This window comes from Protopterus annectens, chromosome 5.part0, assembly GCF_019279795.1.
Source record: "Protopterus annectens isolate FY-2018-M chromosome 5.part0, PAN1.0, whole genome shotgun sequence".
NCBI lineage: Eukaryota > Metazoa > Chordata > Ceratodontiformes > Protopteridae > Protopterus > Protopterus annectens.
The window spans coordinates 400,344,534-400,358,453 of record NC_056735.1 but is presented as its reverse complement, the minus strand read 5'-3'; the positions used below and the strand labels follow the sequence as shown (position 1 = coordinate 400,358,453).

Genomic DNA, 13,920 nt, shown 5'->3' with positions numbered 1-13,920 from the left:
TGCCCCATCCTCTAAGGATCCATACCATGCCATGCCACAACGTACCAATTATAGCCTTTCTCATGCATTTCTATTTGTTGAGTGGTTTCATCTTATTCTTAGACCAGAGTCCTATTCCTTTTCCCATTGAGAAAGGAATTGCAGTAAGAAAACGGGAATGGGCATAAGGTAGGAGTAAAAATGGGGCAGCTTCCCACTGCAAAATAATTTTGAAAACATCATATTAAACAATGCATTCTCGGAACTTGTAGCATCATCATTTTTGCATATTTCGTGCTAGGGGGATGCAGTAATCAGCTTAAACATACTCCACTGACTCTTTACAGCTACCTAGGTGCAGTTCAAGGAAGTGATAATGTGAAATGAAAAACTAAAAAGTATGCAAGCTATTAATGCTTAGTTAAACAATATACTAATCCACAGTTAAACATAATGCAAATGCTAAGCAAAATAGATCCACTTATGTAAATAAATGAGTTATGCTATAGCATTTCAGGGAGATTGGCTTCTAGTACAGGAGGATTGTGTGCCAAACACAATGGCTATGGGTAGAGTGTTATCATAAGAAGAATCACTATACATCTACTAAGAAACTAGGGATCGAAAGGGAGAAATGAATAAATCAACAAGAAATGGAGAGTAGTATTGATGGAACTGAATTCATTCTCAGGTCTTGGTGAGTACCTTCATGCGGTGGACCCTGTTTTCACAAAATCTCACCAAGACGACACTGATATATGAAGTATATTTTTCTCATGGGGAATGGAAGGTTAAAATATAAAAAAGACAGCTGGGGTCACAGGTCCCAGGATAAAAAAGCACGTAATCATGGCATACTGGTGCCAGGACTGTAAAAATGGGCAGTGTAGAATTCACAAGACAAGGAAACATTCCTACAACAAGGTTTGGCCAAGATAAGGGGGAATGTTCCCCCTTGTGGTAGAAAGAAAAAGTCCACAAAAATCACAAAAACTGACAGGTTAAAAGATGCCAAAGTGAACTATTGAGGATAAGGAAGAAATAATGTAGTCTTACTGCTATGCAAAATATTCGGATTGATTAAGAGACAAATTAGAAAAACTGTCAAAAAATTCAAATAAAATTTGAATTAATTAATACAACAGAGCCATGAAAAGCAATGCATAGATGAAGAAACTTTGTGCTGTTTGGGAAAAGAAGTGACGGAGGAAGTGCAAAAATATAAAGAACAAAACCCAGAGATTTTTGAAAACTATAAAAAAGAAACATGGATATGGGAAAGAAAATGAGATCCTGTATGGTGCAATATTTATGCAAAGGCTAAAGCCAAAGCCAAATTAATCAATAAGAAAGCAGCTCCAAAGATATTTGAACAGAAATCCAGGCAAAGGCACCCAGGTATGGAACATTTCACAATGTGAAAAAGAAGAAAACAAACAGAACTGTACAAAAAAGGATTAGTAAGGCAGGTGTTAAACAAATAGAAACTGATGTTATGGATTATCTGTGAAGTGAAAGACTTAGTGGGGAGAATCCAGCACAGGTAATGTCACAGCATGAAGGTCTAATGGGTCTCCAAATTAAGGAGCAATAGGTGGAGCAGCAGACACCTAAAGAAGATTTGCTACATGGTGATGCTCTGGAGCCTTCTATAGGAGACCATAAAAAGTCTAGCTGTTTTGCTGCATGGTGATGCTCTGGAACCTTCTATAGGAGACCATAAAAAAGTCTAGCCGTTTTGCTACATGGTGATGCTCTGGAGCCTTATATAGGAGGCCATTCAAAAGTCTAGCTGAAGTTGCATAGCAAGGGAAAGATCAGGAAACAGTGTCAACTCTAACACAGGTAGTGTTGTCGTGTGATTGACCAAAGGGTTCCAATATGAAGGAGAAGCAAATGAAGCAGGGTGCATCTAAAGAGGTATGTGTCACAGAAAGATATTCTGGAAATTTCTGTTGAATGCTATCAGTGAATGGTGATCAAATACATGATCTCAGTCCAGAAGAAAATGATTTAAGTTTAAGGGAAGACCTTCTTGATTAAATATAGATGGATAAACATATTAAAAATATGAAAGATTGCAGAATGTAAATAAGGCCCAAAATGTTAGAATACTGGAAAATGGCTTTTCCCAGTTAGCAGTCGCCACAGTGGAACTCCGGTCTGCTAATGATTGGCAGTCGATTTTTATGGTGCCGAGGTGCCAGCCCAACGCCCAACCTTCAATGAAGGCACGCCCATTCACGAATGTCTTTCGAACACCACTCGACCGCGGGGGGGACATGCAGACACCACACAGAAGGCGCTCCAGCTGAAAATCGAACAGGAGAACCTCTTGCTTCTAGGAATAAAGTCCAAGCTGTAAATCAGTTTGCTTTTCCTGTTGTAACTTCCAGTTTTGGGGTGACTGACTGGCCCCAAAAGCCATCAGTTCAGTTTGACAGGAAAATAAGAAAACAAGAAAAACGCTTCATGCTTATCAAATGATGTATAAAAATGAGTATATACCAAGACTGTATATTCTTCACTCTGAAGGAGGTATGGACCTCCTTGAAATTGATTACATGTATAGATCTGCAGTCGTGGGGCAGCATACATGTCTGCTAACTTCAACAGAACCAAACATAGGAAAAGTTTTAAAACATTAGAAGAAGTCTTACAGGACATCTTTGCTTAGATTAGCAGAAGAATGTCAGTGTCAAATGGGAATGGAAATCAAACCAGCATCAGACAAAAATCAGACAGCAAATGAATGTGCTTAAAACAAAAGAAAATATAAGGAGAAGGATCAGATGAGAGGAAAGAAAATATGGAAACTTCATAAATATGGTGGCAAATGCAGATATCTCCTGGCACAACCTCATGTTGACTACGATTTGATGCAAGAATGGTTAAGGAGAGGTGAATTGAAACCAAATGGTGAAAGATTAATAACGGTGGCCCAGGATAGTGGACTATATACATGTGGTTTTCAAAGGCCATTGAACATGTGGGAGAAGCAGACAAATGCAAGTTCTGTAAAACAGAACTGAAAACAGTTGCTCATCTTGTTGATGGGTGTGATACACTCATGGCAGAGGGCCTATATACTGAAGGGCACAATAATGTGTCAAGGCTGTTGCACTGGGGATTGTGCAAACATTACTATATAGAAGTAGTTGAGAAACAGTGAAAACATGAACCATAAAGTATTATAGAGAGAATGCTGAAGTTTACATCGCATGGGATCACCCATTACCAACAGTTCAAAAATAGATGCAAGAAAAACAGATATAGTAGTCCGTGAAAAAAAAAAACAAAGGTAGCATTTATCATTGAAATTGCTACACCCGGTGATTACAGTGTCTTATGTCTAAACAAAAAAACTCTACTCCCTTGAAGCTCTGTTCACTCTACAGAAGGCTGAGCTCTGTGTGGTCACTGAGACATGGTTTAAAGTCATGGAGAGCACACCGACAGTGCAAGGTTATAATGCCTTCCACACGTTTAGACCAAACATGGAGGTCTCTTGATTTACATCAAAAATAAGTATATCTAAAGGCTAGTCAAACAGGACAATACATTTGAGCTTCTCCATGTTCAAATCACCATAGCCAAAATCCAATACCACTTTAGGTCCCCCTCTATGACCCAGGAAACCCATACCATGTATTTAAACTTATTGGAAACACTCACCAGAAAACAAAATACCATATTCTTGGATGACTTTAATTACCCCACTATTAACTGGGAATCCTATACGACACCAAACATACAGGCACATGGGTTCCTGGATTTTGTAAACACAAACTCCCTGGACCAGATTGTCAATCCACCAGCTGGGGGTGCAACCATACTGAATCTGGTCCTCACTAACTTGGGAGAGTACTGCACACCCCCTGGTTTAATGCCTGCTCTGGTAAGGTCAAACCACAAAATTGTCTCCTTTGAAGTAAAATTAAAACCTGGAACCCTAGCTAATCCTGGAATATTCAGGAACTACTCTAAGGCTAACTTCCTGCATTTAGTAATAAACTAGCAACATTTCAAGCCACCATAAACCCCAAGCACACTGCTGCCTATGCAGATCTTTTCACAAAAACTCTATACAAGCATGTTAATAACTTCATAAAGAGGTACCCACCAGGAAGAAGAACTGAACTAACTCAAAAAACAAGCCCACCCTGGTGGAATCACAAAATCAATAGGCTGTATAACAGAAGGGAGAAAATCATGGCAATATTTAGGAGGTGCAGCACCCAGCAGGATAAAAGTACTATCATCAAACTAAACAAACAACTCAGAGGACAAATAAAGTCTAGCAAAGCCAAATATGAGGTAAATTTAGCCTCCCAGGCCAAGGACAATTTTTAACTGTGTCCGCAACCTCAAAGGCAATAAACAATTGTGTGCAGAGCTCATTGTAAATGGAGCCACCTATATTGAGCCACAGGATATAGCAAACCTACTGGCCAACAAATTCAGCTCCAACTTTACCCTTCTCTTCCCCTCAAACTTCCCTGAGGAAATACCATCAAATATAACTCCCCCTGCTATCACTAGGGAACAGATCCCTAATGCTCTCTCTAAGGCCAAGAACACTGCATCAGTGTCCCAGACAATATCCCAGGATGCCTTCTAAATAGCATGAAACATGACTTATCAGGTCCTCTACGATTGCTGTTTAATTGTAGCCTTCAAACAGGTTTCATGCCTCGTGAATGGAGAACAGCAACAGGCATCCCTCTGCTCAAAGGTGGGCTACCTACAGACCCGGGAAACTACAGCCCCATAAGTCTCACTTGTCTCATATGCAAAGCCATGCAATGAATTATCATGGAAATGATCAGTAATGACATAGTAAACCTCCAGACACTGGACCCAACCCAGTTTGGTTTTGTCAAGGGCAGGTCATGCCTACTCAGCCTGATGGACTTCTTTGAGAAGGTCACCAAAGCAATGGATTAGGGCCGAATGGTTCACACTGCCTACCTTGACATGGCCAAGGCATTTGACATAATACCCCGCTTGGACATTGTTGACAAACTCCAGAGGTTAATTACAAACCCTTATGTCACCTATTGGATAGCCAACTGGCTCACAGACAGGACCCAGGAAGTTAGAATTGGGGAGGCCACCTCTACAAACAGGCCAGTCACAAGTGGAGTCCTTCAGGGTCAGTCCTGGTACCACTTCTTTTTGCCATTTATTTCTCTGAAGTCAAGGCTAATGTCAGTGGCCTCTGGCCAACTAAATTTGCAGATGATTGCAAATTAGCAGCTGTCATTGAATTCACACTGACACAAATGTTCTCCCGGAAAGGCTGACACTGACAAACAACTGGTGTCAGAGCCATGGTCTAAAACTAAATGCCAAGAAATGCATAATTGTATCCTTTGGGAAGTCATCCGCCACTGGTAACTATCATTTTGACAACACATCCCTAAGACTTGACCTAGTAGTCAGGAACTTGGGAACACACACATCGACAGTAATCTAGCCTTTGACCATCATGTGTCTACAGTAGTGAGGAATTCATTCTATGTTGTGCAACTTATAAACAAAGGTATGGCATCTAGTTCCAAGGAAGTCATTGTTCCACTGTATTTGGCATTCGTCTGACCTATCATTGAGTACAATGCTCCCTTTGGTATGTACCTAACCAGGCATAGCCAAAAACTGGAACACTGAAGAGGTTCCTTACTAAAAGAATACAGGATGTAAGTAAAATGTCCTATGCAGACCGGCTCAAGGGCCTATCCCTGTATTGTCTCCTACATGCTGTTGTGGGGAGATCTATACCTGGCATACAAGACATTGCCAGACCCTACTCTGATAGACCTCCTGCATATCTGTAAAACAAACAGCATCAGAATTACTCATTTTAAAGACTTAAACCTTGCTTGTGATTTGAATAGAACCTGCTGAAGAGACAGGCATGTAGCCCAGAAACTACCCCATCTCTGGAACAGGCTCCCCATCCATGTGAAGCGGAGTTATTTCCTAATCCAATTCAAGTGTAACTTGGACAATTGGATGGGGAACAAGAAATTCATCCCAGGTTAAGTACCTATGTCTCTATGTCTCTAATGGAGACAGACAGCCTGTAAATGGTTCATTTCCCAGACCCTGGCTTGTAAATGTTTCATCTCACAAGCCTCTGCTTACACTCTTCAAGGGTACCAGAACTTGTCAGAAATTTGGGATGCATGGCTAGGCTTAAAAAGGCCCTTGTGATCATTAGACTAGTAAAACCCTATGAACCAGAGAGACGCAAAGTCATACAGTATCAGGATTTGCAGGCAGAAATTAGAACAATATGGAAGAAAGATACTCAGACAGCCCCAATAGTAATAGGAGCAATAAGTCTAATAAAAAAGAATATACATTCATACCTAGATATACTACCAATCCAAGTAACCCTGTATGAGTTGCAGAAGGAGGCAATTCAGGGAACATTGTAGATGCTGAGAATGGCACTCTTGGCTAACATCAGAGACTGAAATAGTACTAAATATATGAACTGTAATTGTACTGTGACTTAGGAATGGGGTCCTTTCAAGTCATGGTATTAGAAACCCAAAAGACTTGGGAAAATAAACCAGAAAGAATCCAGAGGGAAAAGAATTTACCTGGAAGTGTATATGTACTGCATAAATTAATTCCTGCTCAAGAAGGGAATTACTGGATTTTGTGTCAGGTTAGTGTCTCTTTCTTTGTGGACTCCAGAACTGTGAAAAAAGAAGGCACTTTGCATGATTTCCTTTGATTATTGATAAAGAAAGTATTTTTTTGCATTTCTGCGTACTCCTTAATTACCCAGAATTTCACAGAATATCCAGATTTTTGCCTCAAAATTCTGGGCTGGTCTTCATAAAATGTGTGGTTTTCAGGCAAATCAGTGGGGATTAAGGTCATTAAATGATACCAGACATTAGAGTTTCGGATTTCTTTTCTTTCTGAAAATGCGAACTAATGCAAAACCTACAATTCTAGCAACTTTCTGAGTTTAAACAAGTAATGTTTAAAATCTGTCCCTGATTTTGGGCCTTTACCCCTCCCCATTATTTTTGGCTTTGTCCAAAACTCTTGTGTTGAGAAGTTGAGAAATGTGTACTTGTGTCTAATGAGTCAGCATCACTGACCTTTGTTTCGTTTACAGTAAAACTGATTGTTTTATGAAATCCTGGACATTGGTGTGTTAATACTGGACATTGCTTTTTTAATATGTACACACACACACACACACACACACACACACACACACACACGCACACACACACATGTACGCATAGTTACACTATAAATATATATACAAACAAATACAGCCATTTGTAGAAGTTTTTCATATATATATATATATATATATATATATATATATGTATGTATGTGTGTGTGTGTGTGTGTGTGTGTGTGTGTGTGTGTATATGTGTGTTTGTGTGTGTGGGTCTACTGTATATGACTAGATCAAATAACTACAATTGTGAAATTCCAAACATTGAGCCCATATTAGCGTACCTTTATAGAATCAAAATTACACATGATCGATGTTGTGACATTGAGTACAACACTCACAAGATCAACCAGACATACTATTGATATTCATCATGTTGAAATATAGTGTAATATTTAAGATGTACTGTTCTTAGGTATAGTAGTGCATATACATATTGCGTCCAACATAGCAGAAGTCATGAGGTTCTGTCCTGGGACTGTAGGCAGAGTGTATGAGAGAACACTGTCTCAGAAGCAAAAACAGATATTGACAGTTAACAGCTGTGTATACAATCTAGAAAAGAGAAACAAGAATAGGAAGTATTGGTGATGTAAAAGCAAACTGGTGATTTAATGTAAATGTAGAGTGATGGAGGTTACTGTATATGAGGAGGAACTGGCTAATACATCTGCTGAATGTATAGTTAATCTGCCTAATCATAAAACAATGTTACAGAAAGTTAATGGAGTACATAGGTAGAAATTAATTAAGAGTGTAGCATGTGAAGTGTCCTTAAAGATTTAGTTGTTGTTGATTTTCCTTGGAAAGAAGGTATATTTCTTCATAGGTACATCTCTGACAGTAGTACAAGAACGTACATAGTAGTTATGTCAACAGAGCAAAACCTAAAAGATCTTTGGAGAGCAATTATTTGGCTTATGGATGGCACCTTCCTTACTAAGGAAAAGGGCTGTTGTCAGTTATACAGTATACATGTATTTTATATGTACTGCATACATGTATTGCAGTAGCACAGCAAGCATGCCATTAGTGTGTTGTTTAATGAGTAAGAAATCTCCCAAAGCATAGAGTTTTCTGTGGCAGTGTCTGTTTTACATTTTGTGTGTACAGGACTTGAGCAACAATGTAAGTTTCTGTTTTGTGACTTTGAAACAGCTGCTATGAAAAGCATATGTCTTGATGTCAATGGTGCTACTCCAATGGGTTGTTTATTTCACTTTAGCCAAAATGTGGGAAGAAAGGTGCAGAGCCTTGGCTTAGTGTCATTATATGGGAGCAGTACAAAATTTCAGTTATCTGTGAAGGAATTGGTTGCGTTATCTTTCTTGAGCAAGGCATATGTCAGGTCCACTTTCATTGAACTAAAACAGGAGTTTCCTCCTGAGGGTAAGAATCTCTTAAAATATTATGGGGATTGGCACATATTAGGTAAATGATAGAAATTTGCAACTAGAAGTACCATAATGTCACATTTCCCAGCACTATTTCCAATTACATTTTGGAATATATCTGTCCTGAATAAGTTAGTGTTGCCTAGAAGCATAGCATTTATGTATATGGTACCTGTTGGAAAGGAAAACAAATGATCTGACTTCTGTAATGAATAAAATTGTTAGGGCACAGAACAGGACGGAGGACTGTGGAGCAAAGATGTGCTCTGATTGTCCCATTTCACCTAAAAAACATGAGCTTCAGCAGAGGAGTGAACAAATGAATACTATTTTGGACAATCAGATTATGAAACATGGGCTTGTTAGAGTACACTTTTGGGAGATGTGTATTTTCTGTTTATTTAGTACCACATAGTATGGGTACCTTGAGGCTTTGTGAACACTCAGAGTTCTCAGAATGTCTTTGTGCTTCCATTACTATATTACACTATTTCAATACTCTGAATGTTGATAATACTTCTGTGATGGTTGCGCCTGATTTTATGGATGTCGTGTAATTTTGATTTTATACAGGTACGCTAAGAGGGGCTCGATGTTTGGAATTTTGCTGTTATAGTTATTCAATCTAGTCATATATATATATATATATATATATATATATATATATATATATATATATATATATATACATGCATACATATGCACACACACACACACACACACACACACACACACACACACACACACACACACACACACACACACACACGCATATGTGATGTCATGTCCCTCATTAACTGATAAGACAGTACTCCAAGTAGACCCCACTAAAGTCATGTAAAAATAAAATATGGCCTCTTTGTCCAGAATTCAGAATTCTGATTATTCTGCTTCTGCACTGTCAGTCTTTTAACCTTGTTCATGACTTTCTCTTTCTGGAGTCATTCATTAAGCATTAGTGTGACTGTGACACTTAAATAATTTTTGTTCACATCTCTGTCTGAGACTGTGTCTACAATGTGCATTCCCTTCATAGTGCTTCTTCTTCCAAAAACACATTATGGTACACTTCTTGGTATTGAACCCCTGCTGTTAGTTTTCCAGCTCTGTCGTTATCCTAAGACAAAAGACTCGTGATTACATTATTCTGTAGCTCTAAAACCTATTGTAAGGAAACATGGCTTGAAGTATTAAATGTACGTGTGTCTTTAATTTTTAAGTCACAATATTTTAGACTATTTAATCAAGTATGGTGGGTTCGCTTTTAAATATTTGATAAATGTTTTATATGTGAAAGCTTGTATTACTAAATTTTGGAAATGGAATAGCAAACTGGCTCACTGATTGAACCCACCTAGTCAAAATAGGGGAAGCCACCTCGAGTAGTAGACCCGTAACAAGCGGTGTACCCCACGGATTGGTCTTGGGGCCTCTGTTGTTTGGGATGTACTTGTCAGAGGTGCAGTCCAAATCTAGTGGGCTATGGCTGACCAGGTTTGCAGATGACTGCAAGCTGAGTGCTGTCATCAATTCTCCTAGTGATGTGGACATCCATCAAGAGGGTCTCACCCAAACAAATGACTGTTGCCAGAAACATGGCCTCAAACTGAATGCCAAAAAATGCATCATCATCCCTTTTGGGGAGAATGATGTTCCCACAAATTATCACATTGATAATAAATCATGAAGCATGCAATCAGTCGTAAGGGACTTGGAAACCCAGGTTGTTAGCAAACTGACTTTTGACCACCATATTGCTTCCATTGTACAGAAAGCTTTCTACATAGCCCTCCTCATTAGTAACGGTATGTCATCCAGGGACGAGGTGGTCATAACATCCCTGTATTCTTCCCTTATAAGACCGATTATTAAATACAATGTCCCTTTTGGCATGTACCTCACAAAGCACATACAGCAGTTGGTGAGACCACAGAGATTCCTCACCCAGAGAATCCAGGTCCTCAAACATCTACCCTACACAGGTAGGCCAAAAGCCCTGTCCATCTACTCAGTCTCCTACAGACTCCTCAGAGATGACCTCTGTCTGGCTTACAAAGCAATCTCAGACCCTGCCCTGATGGGACTACTGCATATCCGCAAGTCAAACTCCACTCCCGTAACCCACACGCAAAACCTCAGCCTGGTCTGTCACATCAACAAGACCTGTTGGCGGGACAGATTTGTGTCCCAGAGACTCCTCCTTTTGTGAAATAGACTCCCTCTCCACGTAAAGCAAAGTACCTCATTAAACCTTTTTAAACCCAACCTGGATAACTGGATGGGGAACAGAAAATACACCCCTGGGATTCCACCTATGTCCCTGCTGGACAGTGGCATAAGGTGCTGGCTTGTTGGAACATGGGCTAAATTCTTGGCTAGGCTTGTAAGGGCCTCAGAGCCAATAGCCTAGTAACTTCCTATGATCCTATGATAATAGTCCTGCTGATGCTAATGTGGTTCCAGACTACTTGTTTTTTGTCCTGCTGTTTTTTGGTGAATGTCTATATTTATTCATTGACAGCTGTCACTTGAGATACCTGTACCTATCCAGAGTATCCTGTGAGCTGTTGTTCTAGCTATGGTGTGTCTGCTCTTACCTTAGCAGAATCCATGAGTAGGCGTGACTTGTTCACACAACACTGAATTACTTTGCTTATTTCCATTTTCTGAGATGAGAACCCTTGGCACTTAATTTATTATTTATTATTTCATTTTACATTTGTTGACCGGGAGAGTCCAACTGGATGCATATCCATTTTCAGTGGAGGCCCGGGGAGAAAAACTCCAGAAATCAATTACAAGTGATTATCATGAGTACAACAGTAGCATTCATATTTACATAGACAGTATATAAACACAAAGCTTTAACATTAGATACATAGTATACAAGCATTTTTTATGACTTTATACAGTTAGAATGAGACAGTACATAAGCAAGAAGCCAAGCAAGGTAAGCTACATATGTGAGAAAATTTGCATCTTTTGCAATTTTATACAGATAGTGGGAGTACAAGTTTGGCAAGGACAGGATTATTGAAGTAGGTAAAACAACAGTTGAGTGGTGAAGTATCTACACTAAGCATAAAAGCAAATGTAAAGAAGGGGAAGAAGACTTTAATTTGCTTTTGTACTCCAACCCAGAAACAGTACTTTATTTATCTTAATAATTTATTCCATCACCCCATACAACTCTTTCAGCTTCCATACAAGTGCTAAAGTCTATATAGGATGCATCTGCTGGGTAGTTACGCTCAATATGTGTTTTCAACCCCAGCCTCACTCCCATAGTACAAGATCCAGATGGGAGCCCAATGCTGATCCTCAGAACGGCTACTAGATCATTATTTACTCCTCTGACAGACTCTACACAAGGAAATTTAGTGAAGGAGGTTGATAAGGAAGTCATCATGATCTCGGTCTTCAGAGGTGGCACAAGTAGCAGCTCAGGAAACTACAAACCATTAAAGCTTAACTTCAGCAATGGGCAAAATAATGGCTGTGAATAATTGATTTGTTGTCAAGGGTCACATAGTTCCTAAGTTACAAAGTTAATCAAGTTCTTTGACTGGATTGCTCAGCAGGTTGACATGGGAACATCTGCGTAAATGTAATTCACCTAGAATGTAGTAAAACATTGGCTCATTCTATGCCACAAGCTTCTTATGAGACTGAGGGTTACTGAAGGTGCAGACTTGCAAAAAAAAAGTGCTATAGTGTGGGATGATGTGGGTGAAGGCTGGGATACTTAAAATGGCAGCAAGGGTGGAGCTTTCGGAGGATGAAAAGTTGACAAGAGGTATGCCAGGGAGATTGATCCTGTCATCAGATCAGTTTAATGTATTTATCTCTAACCTTACACAAGACATTTACAACTGGATCTGCCTCTTTGCTTGACATACCATATTGGGGTTTAGTATCCAAGGTGCATGCAAGTGTTTCAGTGGACATAAAAAGCTAGAGTTATGGACTTAGATTTAGCAATCCTATAGAAAGTTCTCTTTGTCCACATTAATATACATTGAGAAAGAGAAACCACAAATTGAGTACATGTTGTAAGACAGCACTAGAATAAGAGATATACTTGGAAGTTATCATTGCAGAAGCTATGAGCTATCAAGCTCTAGGAAAATGCTGGCGACAAGGTCAAACAAACTATCAAGGTATATATCCATGGAGGTATAGTATCCAGAGATTTCAAGACAATGATGTCCCTTTTGATACCAGAGTTGCAGTACTTTGCACACTTCTGACGGCCTTACAGGGAGGGAGATGTTAATCACACTTTTGGAGAAGATACGGGCAAAGGTATCCAGGAAAGTAAATGGATGGATGGAATGTCATGTAAAACAAGGCTTCGTGAAATGGACCTCTTTTCTCTTGATTAAACAATAATAATGAGATATGATTTGGGAATCTGAGACAATAACAGTGAGTTGTGATGGGAATGGCCCGGGGAAAAAAACAGACAGAGCAGGCAAGATGGTACATTTCTATCAGATTAAGGGAACATAGTTCAACATGAACAGAGAAATAGATAAATAGGTGAACAAGTTGAAGGAATAAGCAGTGGAGGCTTAAATAGTTGGAACATTCTAAAAAGTTTGAGATATCTGGAATAAAAGGAAGGAAGGTGAAGTAGTTAGTCTGCAACACATGGGAGGACAGGATGTTTTGCAGTATTCTTCTAACAACATATTATGATACAGTAGTAGATCTGATTTGTCTTGCAAAACTTTAAAGCCATTGCTTATTGTAATCTGTCAGATTAGAGGCCACAAAGAACCCATCCAACCACTGCTTAAAGTCTTTTCCGTTGACTTTAGTAAGACAAAGTGACAGCTGTGTTATTACCCATTCACTTCTAGATACTTACTTTTCTAAAGCTACCATGTTACCTATTCCACCAATGTCATTCCAGCCTTGAAGAACCATTTGAACAATCTAGTCAGTCAGCCAGGCATGTATTTCCATTCACCTATTTCAGTTTTGATATTATATCATCTTCTGAGATTACTTCATCTATCCTCCTCTTGACCTATTGCTCTACTTTTCCTTCCAGTAAAATAATTTTCTTCGGATGCTCTTTGGTGAAGACTGATACACACTTGAGAATCTCAGACTGATACAGGTCAGTCTAACATTTCCCAGCATCAAGGATCTGCTAGTTGTCCATATTGTTTCATGCTGTCTAATCTGTATCACTTTTTGCTGCATTACATTAATAAGCTGGCCCAAGAAAATAGAGCCTTCCTGGTTTACCTAACTGTTGTAGCTAGCCTAAGGCTTTTGCCACTTTCTCTGTTCCATTTTACCCCTTCAGGAATCATAGGTTTC

At 39.2% G+C, this 13,920-nt stretch overlaps 1 protein-coding gene across 3 annotated transcripts in view; it reads left to right on the top strand.

Annotated features, from left to right (window-relative positions):
- Positions 1–13,920, top strand: part of F5 (coagulation factor V) — a 1,256,984-nt gene that overhangs the window by 1,076,176 nt on the left and 166,888 nt on the right. The window lies entirely within an intron of this gene.